The following is a 24,017-nucleotide window of genomic DNA, read 5'->3' as shown; positions in this document are numbered from 1 at the left end:
TATTATAGAACAAATTGTTTATTTAATAGACACAAAACTAATGGACATAAGGCTTAAAACAGACTATTACTACACAGGAATAAGACAAAAGGGAGCACTAGTATTATACACACGGGGTTAAAGATACCTATTAATTTTACAGCTAGTGAAGAAATTATATAATTTAGGATCCAATGTTTCTTACCATCCAGTTCCTGATGGAGCACACATCAAAATCCTTTCCCTCAATTCCCAGGAAAATAACCATGGAATCTGCATCCAGGCTCCGGGGAGAAGCCTCACACACTTTTAGGGCGTGTGGGTAGAAGACTTCTGTCTCTGTGATAAACTGTAGTACTTTTACAGTTTAAAGCAGACCTTTTGGTCACCTATTTTTTTTTATCTCTACCCACATCTGTTAAGCTGGCAGACCTTTCAGCGCCAGCAGATGACACCCACTGGCCTTGCCCACCTGCGTTATCTCTCCTATCTGCATCGGCCACCTGTGGTGGGGAGAGGGGTGATGTGCCCTGCCACAATGGTCCTTAGGATGATGCATCCCAGCCCTTTCCCTCCATGCCAAGGAGCAGGTCTGTTCCCCTGGAACAGCCAGATGTGTGCTAGTGGGTGCCATATGAAAATGGTATTTTCCAGACATTTAGAGGGAGCTCAGCGTGGGTAGATTTTCATGTGGACAGAAGAAGATGTCTCCCTAGAGTTCCTCCTTGCCAAATTTCTGATTCTTTTCCACTGCAAGCAGGTGGCAAATCTCTTCAAAGGAACAGATGGATGTATTTAACATTAACAACTAATTTTCCACAGGCGTGTTCTTGGAACCAAATGATCCCTATTTCCTGAGATGGAGAAAAAAAAAAATCCAGCCCAGAGCAAACTACAAGTGTGGAAAATGTGAAACTGAACACGTTTGAGTTCAGTAAATGCAAAGCAAATGAAAACAGCAGCTTAGAGTGGAAACTGTTGGTCCACCAGAAGCAACAAAATGGCCAATTCCATCTTCATAAAAGATATAAAAAATCTGTACCCAAGAAATCAATACAACTAGGTCTTTTTGCCTAACCCCATCTATGGACAATCCAACAGAAATAAGCTCAGAGTCATTGGCAGCTTTTTCATGCTTGGGTTGCTGTGACCCTCTGGGCACCAACATGTGGAGAAAATGGGGATGAAAAGTTTCTCTTACAAGAGCAAACTTCATTCACCTTGTTACACCCAGGAGACAATGACTGAGGGGGATACGACTACTCTCTTTACACATCTGGGATGAAAAATAGGATGTTCAAGTGAAGTGTCAGTGACAGCCATCAGAGGCCAGTCTCAGACACTGATTGCTCCAGTAGAACGATAATAAATTCCTTAAAAGTGTGAATACCCACAGAAACAAATCCTGCTATTAAAAAATGCCTTGAGATGACTTACTTGCTGATGGTTTTAAACAGGCTGACGTTGCTTTGAGTCTCAGCGCATGTGTGACTGTCAGGAGAGTCACAAAGCAGGAGTCCTGCTGAAGAAACGCAGTCAATTTCCTGACAACGCACAGCCATTGAGCAAGGAACTGCTTCTCATTCACTGAGGAGGAAAACTGCCAAGAGACCAGTAGGATCTCTGTTATCCTTTTTGTAAACTTTAGTGGAAAAATTGCATGTCCCCTAAGGTATTTTGTAATGTGGAAATAACTTGAACTTCAGCTGCCTGGCAGGGCTGAGCCTGCGTTGTGTTATTTTTCCCTCCTCACAAAAGCGACACACTTTTCTGGGGCCGGGAGTTGAGGTGGTGTGGCCTTTTCCTCCTGGCACCAAATTGTCTTTCCATCACAGTATAGCTTAAAACCTTATTTTGGTGCATCAGAGCCCAGCAGCAAGTGCTGAACTCCCTGCCAAGCTCCTGGGGCTCTCTCCTACATGCCTTGTCCCCCCAGACTTTAGGCTGACAGATGGTCTGGTCTGCAAAGGCCAAGGGAAATGGGCAAGTGAAAAAAAGACTTCTTTTTTCAGGGTTTTACTATCTTGCCTGTTTGGGGAGTGACTGGGGGTTTTTGTTTTTTTTTTTTTTATCATGGATGCCTTGGCTTGCATCCCTACTGGCATAGGATGCTTACTCAGAAAGCCTTTGGTTTTGTGCAGGTCTGGATTTATTTCTCCTATGTGATGATTTTTCCTGGAGCAGCTTCTGAGCTGTGCTGAGGGTGCCTGGCAGATGGTCCTTCACGATTGGGTTGTTCTGCCATGCTCTGGTGCTCCTGATGTACCAAGACCTATGCTTTTGGGTAAAGCTCTTCCTCTCCAGCAAGAATTAACAACTAAAATTTCCAGAGGAGAAACTCCCATGGCATGTTTCCGATTCAACTGAGGTGCTGTTTCCAAACTTGTGTAAGGGTAGGTTTCAACCACCCTAAAAATTTGACGGTTTGAGTCTCTTCTTCACATGCCTCTGTTTCAGAAAAGGTGGTTGTGCACTTCTGGAACATCACTGCTGTTAAAATACTGAAAACTCTTTTACCACAGGCTACAGAAAAATCAGCAGTTTCAATAACCCAAGCTAAAAAAAGGGAGAAAATCAGTCTGTAGGTGGGAATCAATGGAGATGCCAAGGTCAAAGGCGGGTGGTAAGGAAGTCCCCTCCATTGTGCTCCTAAAATCTGGGGCTGGACTCCAGTGGATACAGCAAGGCCAGGAAAAGTGATGACAAACACTCAAGCCAGACTCTAACATTATCATCAAATTGGGTAAAAAGCAGAGGACTACCACAGTGAATTTTCTTAAGTCTTGACCTTCTTTTCAAGCTTGTCTCTACAGCCTGAATAGATAGAAACAAGATTTTCTTTGCACAGAAACAAAACAAAACAAAACCAACCAAACAAAAAAACATACATACTCAGACCAAGGGTCCAGTTGAGTCAGTATCTTGTCTCCAACAGTGACCAGCAATAAGTAACCACAAAGAGAAGCAAAATGGGTACCAAAACTTTCCTGCTCCGTTCTCCAGGAACTTCTGGTGATTCTAGGCCAGAAATGGTATTTAATAAGCTTTCACAGACCTCTTCTCTTCCATGGATTTATGAAATTGCTCCTGGGACTCATGCAAAAGCCTAACTGTGAAAATGTTCCACTGGCTCTGCAGTTTAACTGGGATTTACACTAAACAGAGCCTCCCTTTGCTTGCAACTTCACTCGGTGCCCTCCAGTTCTTGTGGGGTGGGGGAGAATGGATGATCATTGCCTGGTGGGCACCTTTCTTGGAGCCCCACTGAGGCTGCACCATCTCCACTCATTGTTTCCTCTTACAGGTGAGTGTCCAAACCCAGGAGCTCTGTCCCTTTGGTATAGGAACACAGTGAAACCACTGAATGCCTTGGGTGGACTGCAAAGCTGCTCTGGCTGCTCATCCCAGGAGGACATCCTGTGTCATTTGTCCTTGTCCTTGCCCCAGACACCCTTGTCTGGACCCTTGTCTCCTCCTGTCCCACCCCAGAGTTCCCTGCCCTCTTACCCCTGCTCTTGTGACAGCATTCCTTGGGAGTTGTGCAAAAATCTGAAAGACTTGGAGCAGAAATGTGACGTGTTTACAGTTACAAAGCATTCACAAAATATTTACAGACTATATTTAAGCAGTTGGCAAGCACTGTGAGGAATAACTTATCAACAGGCCATCTCCCAGCTCTTCTGACAGGCAAGAAAGTGTAATTATCCTCATTTAACAGAGGCAGAGGCTGGGATGAAGTCTGAGCAGACAGTGTTGTGGCGGTCTCCTCCTCTTTCCAGCCCAAACTCAGACACTTCACACTCCCTGACTGCAGGATGTGGTCAAAGTCACTGAAATATCTGGGTTTCAGCTGTATGTATTACATCAGAAATACAAAACAATCCTCAAGATCCAAGCAATGCAACAACTGAGATGTTGGATCTCAACTGGGGTCCAAATTTCGCCACTTAGTATTTCTATCTGCATAATATGATGAATTTCAGTGATAGATTCAAATGCACAGCTGGAATTGTCACCAAAACATATGCCTGGGACCCTCTCCAGGAACCATGAATAAATAGCAGGCAATGAATTAATATTATCCTCACACCTTAATCTGGCATGCCTTATGGCAGTAACCAGAAGTTAATGTAAACATTGTATTTCTAGGGGCAGGGTTTCCAAGTCTTCTCTCTCAAAGAATGTCACTTTTTAAATAAGCAGTTTGGAAGAAGTCTTACCCACGTTTCCATTCCAGCCTATAGGATGTTTCCTTTTATGCAAAGGAACTCAAATGTCTCATCTCAGTATTATCAAACATTGGCAATGACCGTGAAAGCCCCAGCATCTTGCGAGTGTGCCACATGGAAAAAAAATCCTATTATGAAAATACTCTTACAAAGTCAGTATTATTCTTATATTGCCTTTGAAAGGAAAGCCCATGGGGGCTCAGAGGGCTGTCCCGAACACAAGTGAGTGAGTCAGGTCTTTCCTCACGCAGGCTGGAGGGTGAGAAAGGCAAGGGGAAGCTGCTCTATTTTTAGCTGCCCGAGACACGCAGACCTCATGGTGATGGGGCGCTGACAATTACATAAGAAGTCATACCAAGCTTTGCTATTTAGGTCTATCTGGCCTCTTCCTTATCTCAAGTGCTGTACTAGCAGTTCCCGCTCTGAATATCCGTAATCAAAATGTAACGTGTTTTCCTGGAATCCATTCCATGAAGTAATGGGCTATTTTACAGCACCTCTTTTCCATAGGCTGCTCTTTCTGGCTAATGCTTACAGCTAGGTGCTGCTGCCATGGCTATATTGGTATCACAGCATCTGCTGTAGCCCCACAAGAAAACTGTGAGGTGAGTAAAAGAGGGTCATTTACCTCTGGGGAGGATGACTTGTGTTTGAACAGACTGTCAAACCTTGTGGTGATTGTCTCCACCCTGCTGCTGCCACCTCTATCGAGGAAAAGCGTTTTGCACAGAAAATGCACCTAAAAAAGCCTTTCAATCACTAACTTCAGCTCCTGTAGCTGGATGCATCCTGGGTGCTTTCACGCTGCTATGGCCCAAAATGCACCCAGCTATGCATCAGGTGGCTGTCTGCAAAGTCAGGCAGGAAGGGCCTTGAGTTTAGTAGCTTCTTTTCCACATCAAGAGTCTTTCAGGTATTTCTTCAATTCCTCAAGACTAATTTAGGGATTTAGTGTCATGCCTAAATATCAATGTCCCACTGAGCCCCTCTCTACACAGTACTCATCACGGGTGTCTCCACACCTACTTTATGGGGTTTTTTTGCCAGTAAAACAGTTTTTCCCAATTCCACTAGCAGCCAAAGAGGGAGGCAGTGGAAGCAAGGAGGCTGGTTTATAGGTAATGGGCAAGGGAAGCTGTAAAGCCCTTTAGTGGCAATATATCGGGAAAAGCCACATATGTTACTGCAATTTGAAGCAGTGATATTTTTTACAAACATAACCTTTTATTCTCCTGCTGCTCTAAAGCACTGAGAGGAAACAAGCCCATTAAAAAGGAGGCCGTGGCCTGCAGCTCCCGGAATGTCCTGTGCCACATGCCACAGGGGTGTTCTTGGATTTCAGGTGTGCAGGGGCTACATCCAGCTCCTGGGCACTAGGGTGAATGGAAACACTTCTCCTCACATTAATAATACAGGGCTAGACTCCAGCTGTCTGAATGCAACCAATTGGTTGGGAGTTTGGGGAGAAACCAGAAACGCTGGCAGCAAAAGTTTCTGTCGTATTGCATATGAACAGTGCTAGAATTGAAAAAAAAAAAAAGTGGATGAAAGGTCTCTCTATTTTTATATAGCAGAGTGAAAGTATTGGGTATCTGTGGCAATATTTAGTCTGAAGGAAAGTGAAATTGAATCCAAGTGACATAATGAGAAAGTGTCTGGCAAAGCCTGGTCCAGGGGAAAAGTAGCAGGGATCATTGCCTGCTAAAATTTAATTTTCAAGATGAATATGCAATGGAACTGAAAGCTATGGTATAGCTAAAAGCTATTGAATAGTAGAACTACACTGTTTTGTGGGCAAAAGCAGAGGTGTTGGCATTTTAAAGCAGGAAATGTATGGACCAAGAAGTGAGAGAGCGTTTCAGTGTTGTGGCTGAAAGTTGGAAGATTTGCACAGAAGAGAGCAGCAAGCAGGAACACAGTAGGGAAGAAGCAAGTGCAGATTAACAGGAGGCAGGATGAAAACTGCCTAAAACTGGCACAGCAGGGTAACTTGGAAAATAATTCACAGTTGCTTTCAGCCCTTCTTTCAGACACTCTTCTGCTCAGCTTTGCCACCATGGCAGGTGTCTCAAGTTAACATCAGGCAACACCTGAGTGATTTTGCTTCCCCTTATTAATTGGGGCTGTGAGGGGACTCTTGCAAAGAAAGAGCTCTGAATCTGATAATGTTTTTTGTTTCCTATAAGAAATAAATAATGGAATGTTTCAGTCAAGCAAGAAATCCTTCAAGTATACTGCAAAGAACAATTCAAAAGATCAGGTAAATCTGAGGGGGCAGATAATGTGATTGTAGACATCATCTCTGCAGCAGTCTAAGGATGTGTCTGCTAATGTGGCCTTTAAATGCTGCATGTTTCTACATAAGCTTGACTGATGCAATGAGGGAGAATCTGTTGGAGGGACTGATTTCTCCCTGGTGCTCTGTGTGGCTGAGCAGCTTGCTGTAGGTCGTTTTACTGTGAGCTGGTGGTTGTTACAGCCCCACTGGCCCTGCCAGCCCAGGCAGAAAATGTAACTATTAATAATAGTTACTCACTTTTCCACTAATTGCTTTCACTGTCTTTTGTGGGAGAGAATGCAAATCACCATTGGTTGTGTCCAGAGATACAAGGGAGTTTATTAAGAAAAGAGCTATGTGCTAATTGAAGAGCAATTGGGCTTCTAAAACCAGACATTTTTGAAGTGCTGCTTGTCTCTCCATTCCTAGTTTCATGTGCTCTGACCTGCAGGAGAAACCTAAATGCAAAGTGAGCATAAGCAAAGAAAAGTGAAAATCAAGTTGCTGGTTCTGCACTGAGCTCTTTCAAGATGAATCTCATTTTTAAAAAAAATATATATACATACATATCTATATATATATGAAAACATATTGCCCAAAGAGAAACAATGGGATTCCTTAGGGATTGCCAGAATCCCTTTATTTTTCATTTTTGACTAGTAAATATTGCTTCAAGAGTCCCTTCACAATCCCATCTGTTACCTAAAGCTGAGAGATGGAGGAACTGGAGGTCAAAGTCCGAGTTCAGCTCCCTGTGAGAAAGCAGAGCTGAGATTCCTTAAACATGTTAAAGCTTTGCTTTAAATGGATTGCCTGTCTCTCAGTTCTCATGAAGTAGTTCTAAAGGAAGTATTTACATCTTAAAATGCATTCTTGTTTTCCATGCTTCCTCACTGAAGGTAACAGTTAACTGCATCTATGACTTGGCAGTTCTTCCTTTTATCATTTTTCCTTTTGCTGTTTTTCAATGTTTTCCTAAACATAGCCAAATTTTGAAAAGCTGCAATATAACAAAGCAAACTGATGGAAAAGGATCTCTGGGTGTAGCAGAGTGAACAGGGTGAGCAGAAGGAAAGAGTGCAACAGGAAATCCAGGCTTTTCTACTTTGATGGTAAAAAGACCCCAAAGTAAAAAAATCTATTCAGAACAGTTTTCTACATTTAGGTGTTTTGTGCAAAAATGGAATAAAAGAAAAAACAAACAAAAATTTTGTGGCCCATCTGTGTCCAGCTCTGGTCCTGGTGCATGAAATCTTAGCCCCCCTCAGAATGTGATCAAGAGCAAATTGAGAGACAGTCTTAAAATACTGATGACCTTGCATGATTTGAGCAGCTGAACTGAGCTGCTTGGTTACGTTTTTGCAATATTTTATATACAGCATCGAATACTCAATGGCTATTTGCCTAATGGAAAAGAAAATGGAGAACACATGGGCCAGATTAATAGGGGAAAAAAATTGGACTGGTTTTTTTTTTTTTTTTCTTTTCTTTTCTGCTGGCATGCTTTCACCTACTTTGATGGAATTATTAGTGATTTATTTTGCCATGCAATATACGTAGCTAGTCGAGTAGGGCTAAGGTGAAAGAAAAATGGGCATTTCAAGTGTACGGCAGTTTTGGGCAGGGAGGTGAGCTAAGTAAAAACAGTAGAGGGGAACAGTCACTAAAATTGTGCCTCAAGTTCACTTTTCTCTACAACAAGCAAGAAATAAGCAGTACAGCATCCCCTTCTTCCTCTGCTATGTGGGAGGGGAGATGCTGGAGCCTCTCCTTTTAGGAGAAGGGTTTCAGGGCATCTGGCTGCCAAAAGGGAACTGTATTCTGGAGGGAGGCATTTCTTCATTTAAGTGGCAAAAGTAGGAAAGCTACACTGAACCTTTCAGCTTTTGTTTGCTCAGCTATGGAAAGACAGAGCTTGACTCATGTGTTGTTAATTGCCATTGACAGATAAACCTGAAAGAACCCAACCTAGCTGAGTTATTTGTATTCTTTTTTCCAGTTCAAATGAACTGGAAATCAGTGAGATGCAATAAATAGAAAGCCATGAGGTTATCATTCACAGAGCCACTTTTCCTAGTAGAACTGTGCTTTAAATCAGCAGGACTGTCAACCCTCTGACACAGCCAGGCTGTAAATACTCAGTCATCGCTTCATTTGGGGTGCAGGGGAGTGGTGAGAAAGGAACGACCAAAAGCTTTCCCAGAAATATGCTGCCCTGAGGATTCATTTGTTAAATAGAGCCTGTGCCAATGCATTGCTCTGCCAGCCTTGGACCTCTATTGAAATGTCTCTGCTGATTTATTCTCAGTATCTGCATTCCCATGTGTGAATTCTGTACCTTTGTCCATTTGACTTCAGGATCTGTAGACAGAGGCTGAATTTTACAGGATTCTGTGTGCAACGGGGCATGACAAATGCAACTCTGCCCTCTTCCCTTCTCAGTTAGTCTTAGTGTTAATGTTCCTCTCTTATGCTTTAAAAACATGTTGGGGGGTTTTTTTATTATTTTTTGCTTAAAGAAAATAATAAGAAGGTTTTAAAACTTTATCCACTGTCTGTAACTCTGACGGAATTAGTCTGGATACCGGCCTTTTGCAATACATGTGACTGGTCCTGATTGTTTGGGTTGGTATCTGAGGATTAAGAGATTTGGGAAAACTCATTCACTCTTTCATTCTTTCATGATCCTCTCAAATGCTTTGGCTGATTTTCTGCCTGCCCAAAATGGGGAAATGGCAACAAAGATGTCTGACTCTTTACACCATGCTCCTCACAACCAGCAAAACCTCCCACTTGTCACTTGGCAGGAAGCAGCAGGATTCCTGTATGACAGACTTGCCTCCAATCCATATTTTTCCTAGCTGTGATTTTGGACTTCATACTATATATGTTGATGTCGAGGGCTTTATATCAGCTGAAAAGTCTGACTCCAATTTTTTTTCCCACTGTGCCATTGTACAGATGCAAAATAGGAATAGCTGTGTCAGGAAACACAGTTGTGTATCTGCTGCTAAAAGTGGCCACTGTTAAATTCATTAGAACTGCTTTTTCAAACTGGTAAAAAGAGAAGCTTCTGTTCTTAGGCTCATTATACACCCACAGCCAGAAGCCCATTTCTTCTGCTGAAGATCAGTATAAACCACTTCTTGCACCTCCAGTGGTTTTTATTAGCAGAGCCGGCGGGAGGAGAGGCCCCTTGGGTATCCCTCAGAGGAGCCTTCTCTCCTGGGATTTGGGAAAACACTAGGTGTCATCAGTGAGGTTTCTTGTCCCAGGAGTAACACACGCATTTGAGAACCTACAGCCAATGCTTCCCGGGATCTAGCTTCCCAGGATCCTGATGAGTTTTTATAGGAAAGCCAGGAAGAGTCTCTGAAATCCCAGTCTCAGACAAGTCTAGGCAAGGCTTCAGGTTGTCCAGTAAAAATCATGTCAGGATTAGACTTGATTTTTAAGGCTATTTTTTAAAGCCCACTTTTATGAAGAATGAAAACATTATTAAAATACCAAGTGAAATAGAATTTTTCCTTTATCTGTTTTTTAGTTATCAGTTAGATCTTACTGAGGATTTTTTTCTCTTCTCTGTTGCTCTTTCTCTTCCTCTCAGCACAAATCTTTCCCCACAGTGCCCCTAAAATAAAATGGGAATCACTTTCTTGTTCAGAGAGACTGTTTTCTGCTGTTGAGATGTGAACAGCAGTGTACCTGGTGCACAACTTGGCCTCCTGGTCCAAGAGAAACTTTCTGTCCCCAAAGAGGGCAGGGAACCCACTAGAAAAATTATTTTAAAATTAAACAAAAAAACCTCCCAAACATAAAAATTACAAGGAGAACAGGGAAAAATGTAAGGGGCTGAAGATCCTCCAATAACTTTCAAGTATGTTAAACTCCTCAGGCAGGAAAAAAAACCTGCTTTTGCCTCTGCTATGACTTCACTGTCCTCTACTGAATCCTCCAAGCCTTGGAGGAAAAAAGGGTCTTGTTTTTGACCAAAAGGAGATAGAATCATTGTCTAGAATGAAAAAAGTGGCTTTCTCTTCTTCTCTCCCTCCTGGTCATTTTCAGTGCCACGGTCACAAGGATGGATGTGGCACCCAGAAAGAGGCAAACTCCAAAAAGTGAGAATCCTTTTTATCTATTTTCCACTTATTTTCCTGAACATATGTGAATTATCAATACTAAAGAGAAGAGTTTTTTCCAATATACTTTAGGTGGCTAGAATTTTTATATTATTTTTTGAGATCTACTTTTGGAGGTGCTAGGAATGAGGGAGTTTCATCTGTTTGTGTTTAGGGAATAAACTTGCCAAACAGATGCTCCAAATCTTCTGTTCAGTTCTTGCAGGTGACAGCTGTAATGGCACGAGAGACTTGCAAATCCTGGCACCCACACAGTCTAGCCATAATTTCAGCTCATAAAGCTCTATAACATCACATTTCACAAATGAATGTGGATCCTGGGCTGAAAGAAAACCCTTTTGCCTCCCTTGCCAGCTTTGGCAATACCTCAGATCCCTGCTGTAAAAGAAGTGTGGCTCCAGTGGCAGCAGCTATAAAACTACAGTCTATACTTAACATAAAATCTAATATAGCATCTATGAAATTAAAGCAGACTCTCTTCACGGAGTCTAAAAAGTAGATGTATGGCCAAGTCCAGATCCCCTTTGCTGAGTGGTGTGAATCCTGGATTAGACAGCAAGAATACACTTATCCTTTGGAAAAGAAAAGAAAACAAAAAACTGAAGAAGCCATTCAGGAAATTGTGGTACTTAAGGAATTAGCTGTAAGCAGAGAAGATGGCAGCATCTGGGGCAGAGAATGCTGCCATAAATAGCAAAATACGGCTTAAAGAGCTGGAAATTATGAAACAGCTTTCTATTACCATTAAGTGGAGAAACTGTTTTTGAGCCAGCCCTGTCAGGAAAAGAACTGTCACGTAAAACAGCGCTAGCTGACGTGATCCTGTGTCATGCTCTGCAGTTAGCATCCAGTTTCTGCAGCTACTTCCTAACTAAAATGGTTTCTAAACAGCAGTTTTTCACCAAATCATAGAATCATCAGGGTTGGAAGAGACCTTTAGATCACCAAGCTCAACCATCTACCCAGCACTGCCACTGTAATCCCATAACCACAAAACCATCACCCAACACCAGATGCCTCTCAAACACCTTCAGGGATGGTGACTCCACCACCTCACTGGGCAGCCTATTCCAATGCCTGACCACTCTGAGAGTTTTTTCTATTATCTCCCAATCTGATGAAGAAACAGATGTTTCTCCACAGTCTGCTTCACCTTCCCAGCCAGAATGGCTGTAGGTGGTAACTCTCAGCCATACGCGCTGCTGAGCGCTGGCTGTGCCTCACAAAGCCACAGGGAAGGTGGGCAATGTGGTCCTCAGAATGACTCCAACTAAACACTGAGTAAACCTAGGAAGGTCAGTGCTTCTGGAGGAGGGGTTGGAAAAAAATCACACTTCCCTCTTTATGTTTTGTCCTCTGTCGTAGAGCTGGTCATTCTTCAGTTCTTTGTCCATATCTCTGCCTCTGATCCAGCTCTCAAAATAGTCCTTAACTAACAATGGGCCTTGCACGTCTCTCTTAAAACAAGACATACACAAAAACTATTGTGGACCTATGGGATGCATTAGCTCAGCCTTTTCTCAGCTGCATTCTTCCCCTTTAAATTCAGTTGAAATGAGCTTACTTTTTAATTTATTTATCTCTATTGTTCTGAACTATCTATGTACATGGATGACAGGGCTGCCTCTCACTTAGCTGCCTCAGTTGGAGAGCAACAGACAGGGAGTGAATCCAAAAAACGCACCTACAAACCCCATGATGTCTTCTCCACAGCTTCATTTCTCTGATCCTCATCTGCTTCCTCATCTTCAGTCTGTTTCCCTTTCCCTCCATATGTTGTTTCCATCCTTGTGGAACTCTTTAGCACATAAAAACAAAATTAAAAAGCCCAAAAGCTCTATGACATGGTCTTCTTTCTTAGTATTTTTCTAGTAAGCAATACCTGCTTCTAAAGTGGGAAGTGTTTGTGTTCAGTCCTTTGCCATTGTTCCTCTGTTCCTGCTGAGATATTCTGGAGTTGTTCCTTTTGGAGTGGCTTTACTCATCTGCAGAGTGAACAAAGCAGTTAGCTCCATTTAAAGGTGCTCAAGATCAATTTTTGAGGAACAGCTATGGCAAAAGGGAGGATTTTGTTCAATCCTTTTTATCACCAGGTGAGCTTTTTTTCACCTCAGTGGCTGGGGGCAAGACCTTGGGAAGAGAACATTGTTCTCTGGAGGAGGGTTCATAACTTAATGTCATCAGAGTAGCTCCACCCTGTCCCCTTTACATCTTACAGCAAATACCTTTCCTTGCTTTCACTCTAAGCCTCAGGGAATTTGTGGATGCACATGTACATGGCAAAAACATAGCTTTGAGTGGAAGTGGAAGATGAGGACAAGCAAAGAAATAGACACTCAGAGACTGCGAGATGTTTTTTAAAGCACGAAGGGTCTGCAGCTATCTTTCCATTAAATCCCCTTCGTCACTGCGAGGCTATTATTAGGACAAGAGTACACAAAGTTTTCTGCATCCATTACATAAAGGCTGCTAATAAATCTTGCTCAGTTTCTTGCTGGCCTGTGCCATTTCTCAGTAGAGCAGTTCCATTACTGCCATGCTGGCTGTTGACTGGGTCTCTGACAGTCTACAGTGGGAGTAAAATGCTGCCCTTCTGCTGTGGGATTTTTTGGCACTTGCAGTGCAGTTCTGTCCAAATGAACGTGCAGGCAGCAAATGGAGACTCGCACCCCCTGCCTACGTGGGAGCTGAGATCAAGAAGCAGAACTCCCCCCAGTTTGTATATAAATAGAATTGTATATAAAATCCCAACACCGTTAGCTTACACAAATTGTGTATGCCAATCATTCTAAAAATTCTTTCCAAGCAAGCAAATCCTCTATAAATCTAAGAGATAATCAAATACGTGTTTTGCAGTCACTTTACACCTTTGGTGACCTCATCAAAACATGCCAGTGCTCTGCCAAAATCCATGACTCCATCTGTAAATTTTAGCCGTTCCAGGAAGTTTGTGCACCTGATGCAATGTTACTTTTATTAAACCTCCTGCTTTAGTTCTTTCTTTTAATTTAGCTAAGGTCAAGAGAGGTTTGTATCCATTGGAATAAAGCTGAATGTGAAGAATGATCGCTACTGGAATGATACATCCTGTATCTTGTCCTTAGCTAGAGACATTGATACTTTCCAAAGATATAGGGAAGAGCAAAAGGCCATAAACTAATAATTTATTCCTGATATTTCAAATGTTTCAAGGATTAAAGATTATGTTCAATATCGCACTTTTTAAAGATGAAGTGATAATATAAAATTATTCATACATTTTCTTTACACGTGATTTTTTTCTACAGCAAGGCAACTTTTGTTGCACAGCCTTGTTTGCTACTTTCCTATTCTGCTCATATTTCTCAGTCCTTTGTAAAAAGACTAAACACCATCCAGAAGCATCAGTGAGGTTGCCTTGTCCCAGCTGCTCTAGAGTTTGCTCCAAGATTTCAGTCTTGCAAGGCTGCCAACTTCCACCCTTAATTTATTCTGCCCTCTCCCTGGGATAGGAAAACCCCCCTAAGGTTATTTATCATCAAAAAGAAGAAAACAGATTTTTGGCATTAGCACAGCCAATGGGACATCCAATACTTTCTGCTTCAAAATTCACTCTGAGTAACTTTGCAAGAAGCCCTTCCGCAGTCACATACATCCCTTCTCAATGCTTTTACAGTTATTCATTTCTTTGAAATTCCTAGTTTTGGAGGATTTAACCTTTTTTTTTTTTTTTCTTTTTGTAGCCATCCTCTTTTCTTGCTGTTTGTTTAAAGCTTACCAGGCAGTCCTAGATCTGATGCTTTCCTGAAATTTAGGGAGATAAAATCTATTTCATTTCTGCAGTCTAGCAAAGGGACTCTTGTGCGTATCCAGGAGAGCTGTGGAGTGAGTCTGACAGCACCATTTTTTGCCAGTATGCTTCATAGTTTTCATTCACATCTGTATCTACCTCCATCATATGAAAAGCTTACTTGCAGTCCTGCATACTTCAGGGCTTGCAGCAACTATATATGGCTGTTAAGCTCACCATTTTCCCCACATATTTGCTCTTAAGTCAGACCTTACTAACAGGATCTCAAGTGATTGACTACAATCCCTGCCTGCTAGAGATGTCCCCAGTTTTGGCAGCCACAGTTTGGTGTGCCCACCTTGCTTCAGCCCCACTAGCTGGCTCTTAGGATGAGAACTGTCCCTGGCAACACAGGGACCTGCCCCAGCCCCTGGATTCGTTGTGCACCTACACAGTGCATTCCTGACTTCCTAGGAAATCACTGGGCAGGTCAGACAGAACACTATGCAGATGAACTGCTCAAATCCTTGCAGAAAGATCAGTGAAACAGGGTGGAGGAAGTTATGCAAAACTCTCTGGCTAGACAGACCCAAAAAAAGAAAAAAACATAAGCCCACACCCTCTGTCTGGTGATCCTGATGACTGAGCAACAGTGGAAACACGTTTATTTGCCAAAAAGAGCTTCCCTACTCCTTAAAAGGAGCTGTGTACACTCATCCCTGTCTTTGTGGTCCTCTTAAGCACTTGCATCTCCAGCGCAAGGAATGAAAAGCTGGTCAAAATTCGTCACTGGAATGAAATGTGAGTTTCCTGCTGTCACTCATCCTTTACCTCTTCCTTTCTCTTCGAATAGATAAGGAGGTGGTTCTCTCCAGAAGGGCTTGTTTGCTTTGTGAGGCATTTCAAGCTGAGTGCCCGAGGCTGTAAGGCTAATGCTCCAGGACAGGGTGTATTGTTTCTCAAGTCAAGTTCTGATTTGTGCAAGATGGAAAAAAGTAATTTCTCAAGCTGTTTTCCCCTCTCATAAATAGAGATGGTTAGAAGCAATTTTTTGCAAAAGTTTTGGTGAGACGTGGAAAATGTGCTCAGTTCTCTCTGTTTGCAATCAGCCCTTCTCATATTTTTTTTTCTTCTAAGCAGCTATTCTGAAATAAGTCTGATTAGTGTACTCCTAGCACATATTTTGGATTATGGCATTGTAAAATATTTTATGGTGTGTATGTACTACATACATGATGTATTATTTTCTTAAATCTATCATCAATTATTTTTTTTTTCTTTGGCACTTCCTGTCAGATAAACAGAGATAACTGAATTTGGATGTGAACTTTATGGGTGGAGAGGGAAGGAAAAGAGGAGGTGGAGGGGGAAGGAGCAGCAAATGGTTTTGCAAAGAGTCTCTGGGCTGGAGCCATGCTTTTGTTTGAAAACACAGATATATACCCAGTTACTGCTAATGTTAAAAATAGCATAATGGCAATAATCTATGAGAAGGCCTAAGTTATAGGTCATGTAGCTATTAATGTAAAGCACCTATGGCTCCTAAGTGTCATTTGCCACATGTTGGGTTCATGTCTCAGTCCCAAAGGTCTGTGGGATGAGGGAAACCAGCCCATAGAGGCTAATCTGGTAATTCTTGTATGTGCCTTTGTCTTCACAGAAAATTGTCATAGTCCACTGACTAGTCCAGTGAGAAACGAACTGAGGTTAGGTGAGCATTGCTGCCCCATTTGCAGAGGCCTGGAGCAGGCTGGGGTGGGGGGACGAACAGGGTCCATGCTTAGGATGTGGTTGTGCCCCTTGGAGGGAAGCTTTTTGAGACATTCCCCTGCTGGTCTAGGAGTGGTGGAAACCCTGCCCACAAAAGAGAGGTGGAGATATTTTTATAGCTGCTTCTACTTGCATTTCCCCGGATTATTCAGATACTGCAAGGATGAATGCAGTAACACTTGCAAGTTACTCAGCTACTATGGTGTTGCAAGCTATATGAGGTAATAGAGAAATATTTCATTCATTTCCAGGGACCAGCTCACTGGCCCTTTTCCAGCAGCACTGTAAACTTGTAAAACTGATGGATCAGTTTCCCAGGGGTCTTTATTACCAAGACTTCTGACTTCTCAGCAACTGGAACAGCCTTGTAAACTATTCAGAACATGCAAGATGCTTAAAATAAGCTTGCAATTAGTGTTCCCCAGGGTCTTGTGCTGGACTTCTTTTCCCAAAGACTCTTTTCTGTCATGTTTAGCACGGGAAAATTGGATGAGGCTCTCTGGGGGCTTATCTCTGTCAACAGGAAAAGGGCACTTCTAAACTAAATTAAGTGCTACTGCTCCCTTCCTCAAAGGCAAAAAAACACTGCAATGACTAACTTAGGTCTCCAACTGGTTTAAAAAATTCCAAACATTGGGATGACTTGGATCTGCTTCCAAAGGGGCTTAGCACAAATACGTGTATAACTGAATTTCAAGCGTAGTTCTGCACGTGAATTAAACTCTACAAGAATGCCATTACTTTGACTTTTGCCATATAAAATATGAACTGGTGTGTGCCTCATGTCTCTCTGTCCTACTTCGATATCCCTGTCCCTCTGTGTCATTAAGGCACCCAGTTTGTGAGTGAAGCCATCTGCTGTTTCCTGACACCTGGAGCACAGACCAGGCACATCATCATTACACATGCGATACTGGATTCATTTTCCATTTACTTAAAGGTTGTCTTTAGAGATAGTCTGTTTTTGAAAGTTGAAACAATATTTAGACATCTAATGATAATATATATGATATATATATTATGTAAAATATGATATAAATATATATATGATATATGACATAAGGCTATACTGTTAATTTTTTTTTTTTTCTCACTATAAGGGGAAAAAAACAATTCAAATTGCCCATGCATACTTCTGGATGATAAAAGCTGTGAGCTGTGCCCTTCCCCTTCAGTTTCAGGCAAATAAAAATAAAACAGGAGCAGAAGAACCACTTTGTTCCCCAGCCCTGCTCCCGGGTGTATAAATAGCAGGCGGCCCTGTGCCCGAGTGGCTGCTGGAGTTCCACTCATTCCAGGGATCTTTGGACACCCTCTTATCAAAACAGAAAGGCTGACTTCACTCCCGCTCTCCCGATTGATTTCATGTTGGAAACAGGTAACACGACAGCTTCCATTGTCCTTGAATTAGCCACCTACTTCCAGAGGTCAAACAAACAGGCTGAAGGTCTCGAAACTCACTTCAGCTAATTGGTGCCAAAATTCCTTCTCCACGAAGTAAGCAGGGGCTGGAGCAGTCCTGGGTGACAAATGGTCTCCAGAGAGACGGACAGAAACCATCCTGAGCAGGCTAACGAGGGGTATCGAGCTACAGGGCTGGGGAAGAGGCGAAATGCGAGACAAAGTCCAGTGCCAATTTTAAACTTCGGAGCCGGAGCCACAGAAAGTTTCTACTTGATTTTAATAGGCTTTGAAGTTTTGGTCAAGGTGGGATGGAGCTGAGCAGTGGCATTAGGACATGGCTGTAAGATTCAACCCTGGAGGTCTGAAGGCCCAGTGTTAAACTGGGCACCTTTGCTTGCTAAAAGCTTTCTGGCATCAACATTTCCTAGCAGCTTTCTGCTTTCGTATTTTTAGAAACAATTTGAGTTTAGATGCAATAGGTGGTGGCTAAAACTTTTCACTCTTCTCCCTCTCATTTTCACTGTTTTCTCCTTCCACCAGTTTTTTAGCTATTTCTTTACCTAGTCTCTTAATATATTTTTCTGTCATTTAGCACAGACACTGCAGGTACCGCTGTGCAACCTGTGTCACGCATTTCGACACATACACCACGCCTAAAGTGATTGATGTCAATGTTCTGTCACTCTCATGTATTCTGTAGAGTGAAAGCTTAGAGAGTGAGAGGATTGTATCACTGACCTTTGGAGGGTGGTTCTCACGCAAAGAGAGGGAAAGTGCAGGCCTGTACCCAGCTAATAGGTTGCAGGCACTTCATGTTCCTCCAAAGTACTGTCAGCTCCTGTTTAACCCTAGATTGATTAATGTGACTCCATGTCCCACCTGCAGCTGCACAGATGCTGTGGACAGGCAGCTTGTAAAGCCAATTGCATTAGGCCCTGCTTCACTTGCAGTTGTTTATATATAGCCTGACCTCCATAGGAAACATTTTTCCATATGTGGGTAGAGTAAATAAGCTCAGAGAATAACCCAGATATCCATAGTTTTGATTTATCCATGTTAGGTGACCACCTTGCTGATAGGAAGCATGGATGAGAAATAGTTAACAACAGCTTTTTCTTTCTTTTCCTCTTTCCTTAAATTGTCTAAGAGAGTATTTTACCCTCGCTTTAACAGCCTTAAACTCTAAAATATTGTTTTCTCCCTCTTTCTTTTGTTCCCTATCCTGTTTTGAAACAAACAGGGTTCTGAGCAATCTGATTTAGTTGAAGATGTTCCCGTTCATTGCAGGGGGTTGGACTAGATGACCTTTTAAGATCCCTTCCAACCAAATTAGTCTACGATTCTATGACACTGCTAACTTCTCTGCTTCTGCTGCCTTGCGAATATTGGTACGATAATGTTTTGTGTCGAAGGCATTGTGAAACGTCCCTATAATTTAATACTGGCTCTGTTTCCATCTTCACTCAGACCTCTGAGCAGCCTTTGACTCCTGTGGCTCCGGTCTGAGCATCTCTCCAGACAGAGCTTGCAGCACTTCTGCACTTTCCTCCCAGCACGGCTTCTTGCGCTTGCCAAGGGCAGCCTGTGTCAGACTAACCTCACAGCTGTCCTGTCACTGAGATTATAAACAAAGGCAATGTGTCAGATTTCATTCATCTGGGCTTCAGGACAGCATCTGATGTCCTCCTTCAATCCTGACACTGCCAAAACCATCATTTTTATGCAAGGTGAGCAGGAAGACTGTAGCAGGGAAGACGGCAACAAAAAGTACCAGGCAGAAAGGTAGTTAATGGAGTTTGTTTACATAATTGTACGTAATTATATAAATATATGGTTATAAAATCAAAAGGTATTGCAATCTTTCCTGCTTAATGTTTTCATCAGTAAACTAGGCACAGAGTGTGCAAGTTTGCTAATGACATTTGTGGATGACAAAAGTCCTATTAGGATGGAGGAAGATCTGAAAAATGTTATGGGAAGAACAACAATGTAACGGAGTTGAATTCAGAAGCATAGATAACAAAAGCATACATACAGATATCATTTATGAGTAAACTGAAAATGGAAAAAAATAGAAAAAAAATTAATCAACTGTGCAATTCTCTAGCACCTTTGGAGCACCGTCATGATTTTCTTTGGAAAGGGAAATGTCATTCTGGGACATGTCAGTCAAGATGTTTCCTGTGGAAACACTAAATCCATGACAGAAGATGACATCAATAAGGTGTCCTTAGGACACTACGTATGGTTTTGATGTCTCATGCCCATGGAAAATACAAATCCGAACAGGTGTGAGGAAGGGCTACTGAGATCACCAGGAGTGCCATGATCTTTCCTTACAAATGGAGGCCAAGGCAATCTCAACTTGTTCAGCCCAGGAAAATGAAGGTTGACAGGGGATATGGTTTCCCTCTAAAAATACCCAGGAGTCAGTGAGGGAGAAGAACTATTTAAACCCATATGTGACTAAACTTAGTCTGGAAATAACATGCAGGTTGCTGGCCATTAAAACAAACAGGGGCAAGAACAGCCTTCCGATGGGAACAGCTGGGACCAGAAAAGCACAAGCACTTCTAAGATGTAAATTCAACTGGGAAGAAATGCTGTAGCATTTCAGCAGGAAAAGGCTCAGGCTTGATGATACTTCAGTTTGTGTGACTCCTGGATCCATCCAGGGAGGGCACAATAGTTTCTGGCAGTGAGGGATGCTTCTACATACCTGTGGTCCCTTCTGTCCCTCTTGCTCGTCTTGATTTATGTACAGCATTTCAGCCAAAAATATCGGCACAATGCAGGTTTCAGTCTTCTGGGGGTGACACCCACATCTATGTGGCAGCCAACCTTGCAAAGTCAAGAAGGAACCGGTGTTTTCACAAATAAATCATCGCAAAATAATTCACACATAAACATGACACTGGTGTGTACAAGTTTGGTTCAAATTCTTAATATCTATAAATATAAGCTTCTCTGCTGGCTGCTTCTTTTTTTCTCCTCTGTCAGTAAAGTTTAGATGTATTTTATTTACTGTGGGAATGGCTATTAGTTGATACAATATTTTCTGTGGGCAGCAGTTAAAATAAGATCTCCTGGACGTGTTCTCAGACCTTGAGCTGCAGGCATGAACTGCTCTCATGCCTATTTTGTGTTTCTCTGGGGAAAAAAAACCCAAACAACTCTAGAGGTGGTTACAAAGGCCTAGAGAGGTTTCTCTATATACACAGGTTTTGTATGGCTTTACCCAAGCAGTTATAAAATCCAGGGCAGCTAAATCAATGTAACAGGAAAGATATGTTGATTTTTTTTTCCTTAGTTTATTTCCATACACTTGTAAATGTATTGTTAGACCTGTCGATGCACTGAGATGTCACCAGTTTGGATGACGTTCATTTTTGTACCAGTTCAGTTATGTGAACTGGCTGCAGTGCTTTGACCTGAGGATGATAAGAGGTTGTGGTGATGAGCCCCCAAATGGCATCTTCTGAGTGCCCAGGCTGAACAGCAGAACAGACCCTGCAAAAAGGCTGTGCTTTTGTGAGTGAGTGGTGCTGGCAGGAATAATGCAGGGGAGCTGCCTGCTCCCCTCCTGTGCTGTCTGTTCAAACCCCTGCGCCGGGCTGCTCCCGACCTGCCAGGCTCTTCATGCTGCAGCTTGCACCCGTGCCCTCCCTCGCCAAGGCAATCTGTTACACACAAGTCTATAGGCAAAGCTGCACCTCCTCTCCCGTGGCATTAATTAATATAAATAACTGCAAGGATCACTCTGAAAGTTTGGCTGTTTACCTGCCAAACCCTCTTTAATTGGTATTCATGAATCTCAAACACAGCTCAAACACATCACTCAGCAAGCCCTTCCTGCAAGGCTGATGGACTGTAATTAAACCACACCAAGCCACAGGTTTCTGCATTAACCATTCCCTGCCGTTAAGGAAAAGGAAATTAAGGCAGGCAGCTAGCTTCAAGAGGTAAGAACAGGGATGATTGAAGGCATTACTCCTCTAACTTGCTTGACTCTGTCAAGAATGGTAAATGTGAAGTCTGATCCTTTTTTCCCCCCTCCTTTTTTCTTCCCATGTATTGCTCCATTTGAAGAAGCAGAAAGGGCTATGTCAGCCTGGGGTAGAGTAATCCAGTAGTTAGTTGTTAGTAGCTGTGAAGGAATTTGGAAGAACTGGTTTCAATTCTTTGACAGTTGATTCCTTGCATGTATAAATGTTTATTGCCTCTGGTCACCATCTGTAAAATGAGGCTAATGCCTCACAGCAGGGCTAAGGATGAAGCTGTTCAGGCTGTGATGTTCAGAGAAGCTTCAGATTGATTTCAGTCCCTAAAATGGGCCAGGTTTAACGAGATAAGTACATAACCTTAAGCTTCTGAAAAGGTTAGTTGTGTTACCTGGAATGAAGAGGTTTAGTCGCTGTTTCGTTGGTTTGGACTCACAAGGTGGAAATGTTTAACCTGTGGCATGGGCTGTGGCATCCACATAGGTGGTCCTTCTTTTACCTGAGAACAAAACAGATACTCCTAGCTTAGAGCTAGGAATGACCAGCCTCCGATGTGTCTGCTCAGTCACTACAAAGGAGTCCAGTAATAACATACGCTTATTTCCTCTGTTTATGCAATTTACCAGGATTAGATACTAGATACTAGAGACACTGTAAATAAGGAGTATATTATTAATCAACATTACTTTCTCTTTACGAAGAAAAGCACCACTAAGGAAAAACTAAAGAAGGCTTGATTAGCTAAAATAAAGAAGAAATCAGGGTACAAAAAAGACTAACTATCCATTTATAACATTAAGAACTTCAACGGCTAGAGTGGGAACACCAACACTGCTAACTTTTCAATCTGATGAAAGGCACAGGCTTAAAAGCTTTCTTGATCACCAAGATAAGGAGCGAACTGCTGTCAGAGAGGAAGACAGCTACAGAAGAAATAACACAAGAAAACATGCTCAGTGTGAAAATGGGCTGATGACAAGTGAAGATGGTCAGCACAGCTGGAGGGACAACAAGGCTCTAAGAGGGGAGAGAAAAAAAAAAAAGGTGGAAAGTAAGAGTAAACTTGCCCATGGGGTTTTTGTTGGCTGACAAAGCTGTCCCAGCCAAAGTGAACTGGGTGGGTGTAGCTGCGCAGCTGGCTGGATCCTGAACCCCCTGCCAGCCACTCTGTGCCCAACCACATGGCTCCTCCCATGCGAACACTGGGCTAACTGGACTTACTGTGGTAGTCACGATGTATGAGAGAGGATGCAATTCAGCCCTAGGTATCTTTCCAAAAGAGGGACAGGAGAAAGAAAAATGGAACAAAACAAACAACCAACAAAACCACAAAATACCAAATAAACAGAAAAATAAAAGTTCTTCTGTGATACCAGTTCTAGGTGGTTTGGGCTTCACTGTGACCAAAGTGTAACAGCTTGCCCTGTCAAAAGCTGACTGCAGCCCCTGCCTCTCAGAAACACATAGAACATATCTAATTTATTGCATTTTTTGGCCACAGAGTTATCTTGGAACTGGAAATAAGCTGTTAGGCTCTAGATGATATTCACGTTAACCTCTTTAGAGAGAGGTTACTTTGTGCTGAACACCAGTTATATGCTGAGTGTAAATATTTGCATTAGCTTTACTTCTGGAAGAAAAGCAAAAGTGAAAGTAGCAGTGCAGTAAAAGCACAGCTTGTAGTTCAATGCCTTAGCACACAGAAAGGTAATGTTACATTAAGTGCTGCTTAATTAAGAATAATTCGACTGAGCATTGTTAATCTGTTCATAATTTATGGGCTAATTTTTCCATTTACAAGTACCTTTTTGTACTTCACCACCGCAGGTGATATTCTCTGTCACTTTTGCAGTGCCCATTACCTGACACCTAAGGCATTTCATTAGCATTTAAATGAGACTAAGGGCCTGAGTAATTCTGAGATAGGCTGTATCTACATGGCTAGCTGACTACTGCATTTAATTAATTTCCAGACTCCTTCCTTCCTTGTTCAGAGGGAAAAATGCAAGCTCTGTTTAAAATCCGGTAGTGGTAGGAAGAACAGGCAGGCCACAGTTCTAGCTGCTGCTGAGGTTTCTTGCTCAATTTACTATCTCCAATTTCACTATTCATCTTTAATGAAAAGCTTTTTTCTCAAAGAGGAGAATATTTGAAAAGTGACCAAGAATGGAGCGATCTTGAGCTAATGAGTTGCCTCTATTTCTGTGCTCGGTCTCTGGAGGCAAAGGGAAACAGATTCATTTCTTACAAACTGCTCACGCCATGGCAAAGTGATGATGGACTTACAGATGAGACTACCAGCTTTGAGCTGGGCGTGGCACTGGCCTTGCTGCAATAGGTGGGTATGGTGCAGATTGCATGCGGGCTTGCTGGGGGTGAAACCTGCTGCAACACCAACCAGCAAATGTCTCTCTGCAAGTTCTTCTTCAGTCATGATGAGTTAAAGTA

General features: G+C 42.4%; 1 protein-coding gene and 1 long non-coding RNA gene across 11 annotated transcripts in view; one reads left to right on the top strand and one right to left on the bottom strand.

The window, feature by feature from the left end:
• LOC125326555 overlaps positions 1-24,017 on the bottom strand; it is a 29,509-nt gene that overhangs the window by 3,666 nt on the left and 1,826 nt on the right. The window contains exons 2-7 of one of the 10 annotated variants that reach the window (XR_007203888.1): positions 21,961-22,068; positions 20,288-20,409; positions 12,508-12,610; positions 12,310-12,423; positions 2,872-6,944; positions 3-2,793 (exon numbers count right to left, since the gene is read on the bottom strand). This is a non-coding gene — a long non-coding RNA (uncharacterized LOC125326555). Of the gene's footprint in view, positions 1-2; positions 6,945-12,309; positions 12,424-12,507; positions 12,611-20,287; positions 20,410-21,960; positions 23,383-24,017 lie in introns of those variants that run through there. The other 9 variants (XR_007203890.1, XR_007203892.1, XR_007203893.1 and 6 more) reach the window with 9 other exon arrangements.
• Positions 15,117-24,017, top strand: part of PDLIM5 (PDZ and LIM domain 5) — a 138,638-nt gene continuing 129,737 nt past the window's right edge. Inside the window, exon 1 of the mRNA XM_048304922.1 lies at positions 15,117-15,195. The gene's annotated coding sequence lies outside the window, so the exon portion shown is untranslated. The remainder of the gene's footprint in view (positions 15,196-24,017) is intronic.

This window comes from Corvus hawaiiensis, chromosome 5 (assembly GCF_020740725.1).
Source record: "Corvus hawaiiensis isolate bCorHaw1 chromosome 5, bCorHaw1.pri.cur, whole genome shotgun sequence".
NCBI lineage: Eukaryota > Metazoa > Chordata > Aves > Passeriformes > Corvidae > Corvus > Corvus hawaiiensis.
This window is presented reverse-complemented; position numbering and strand designations above follow the sequence as displayed.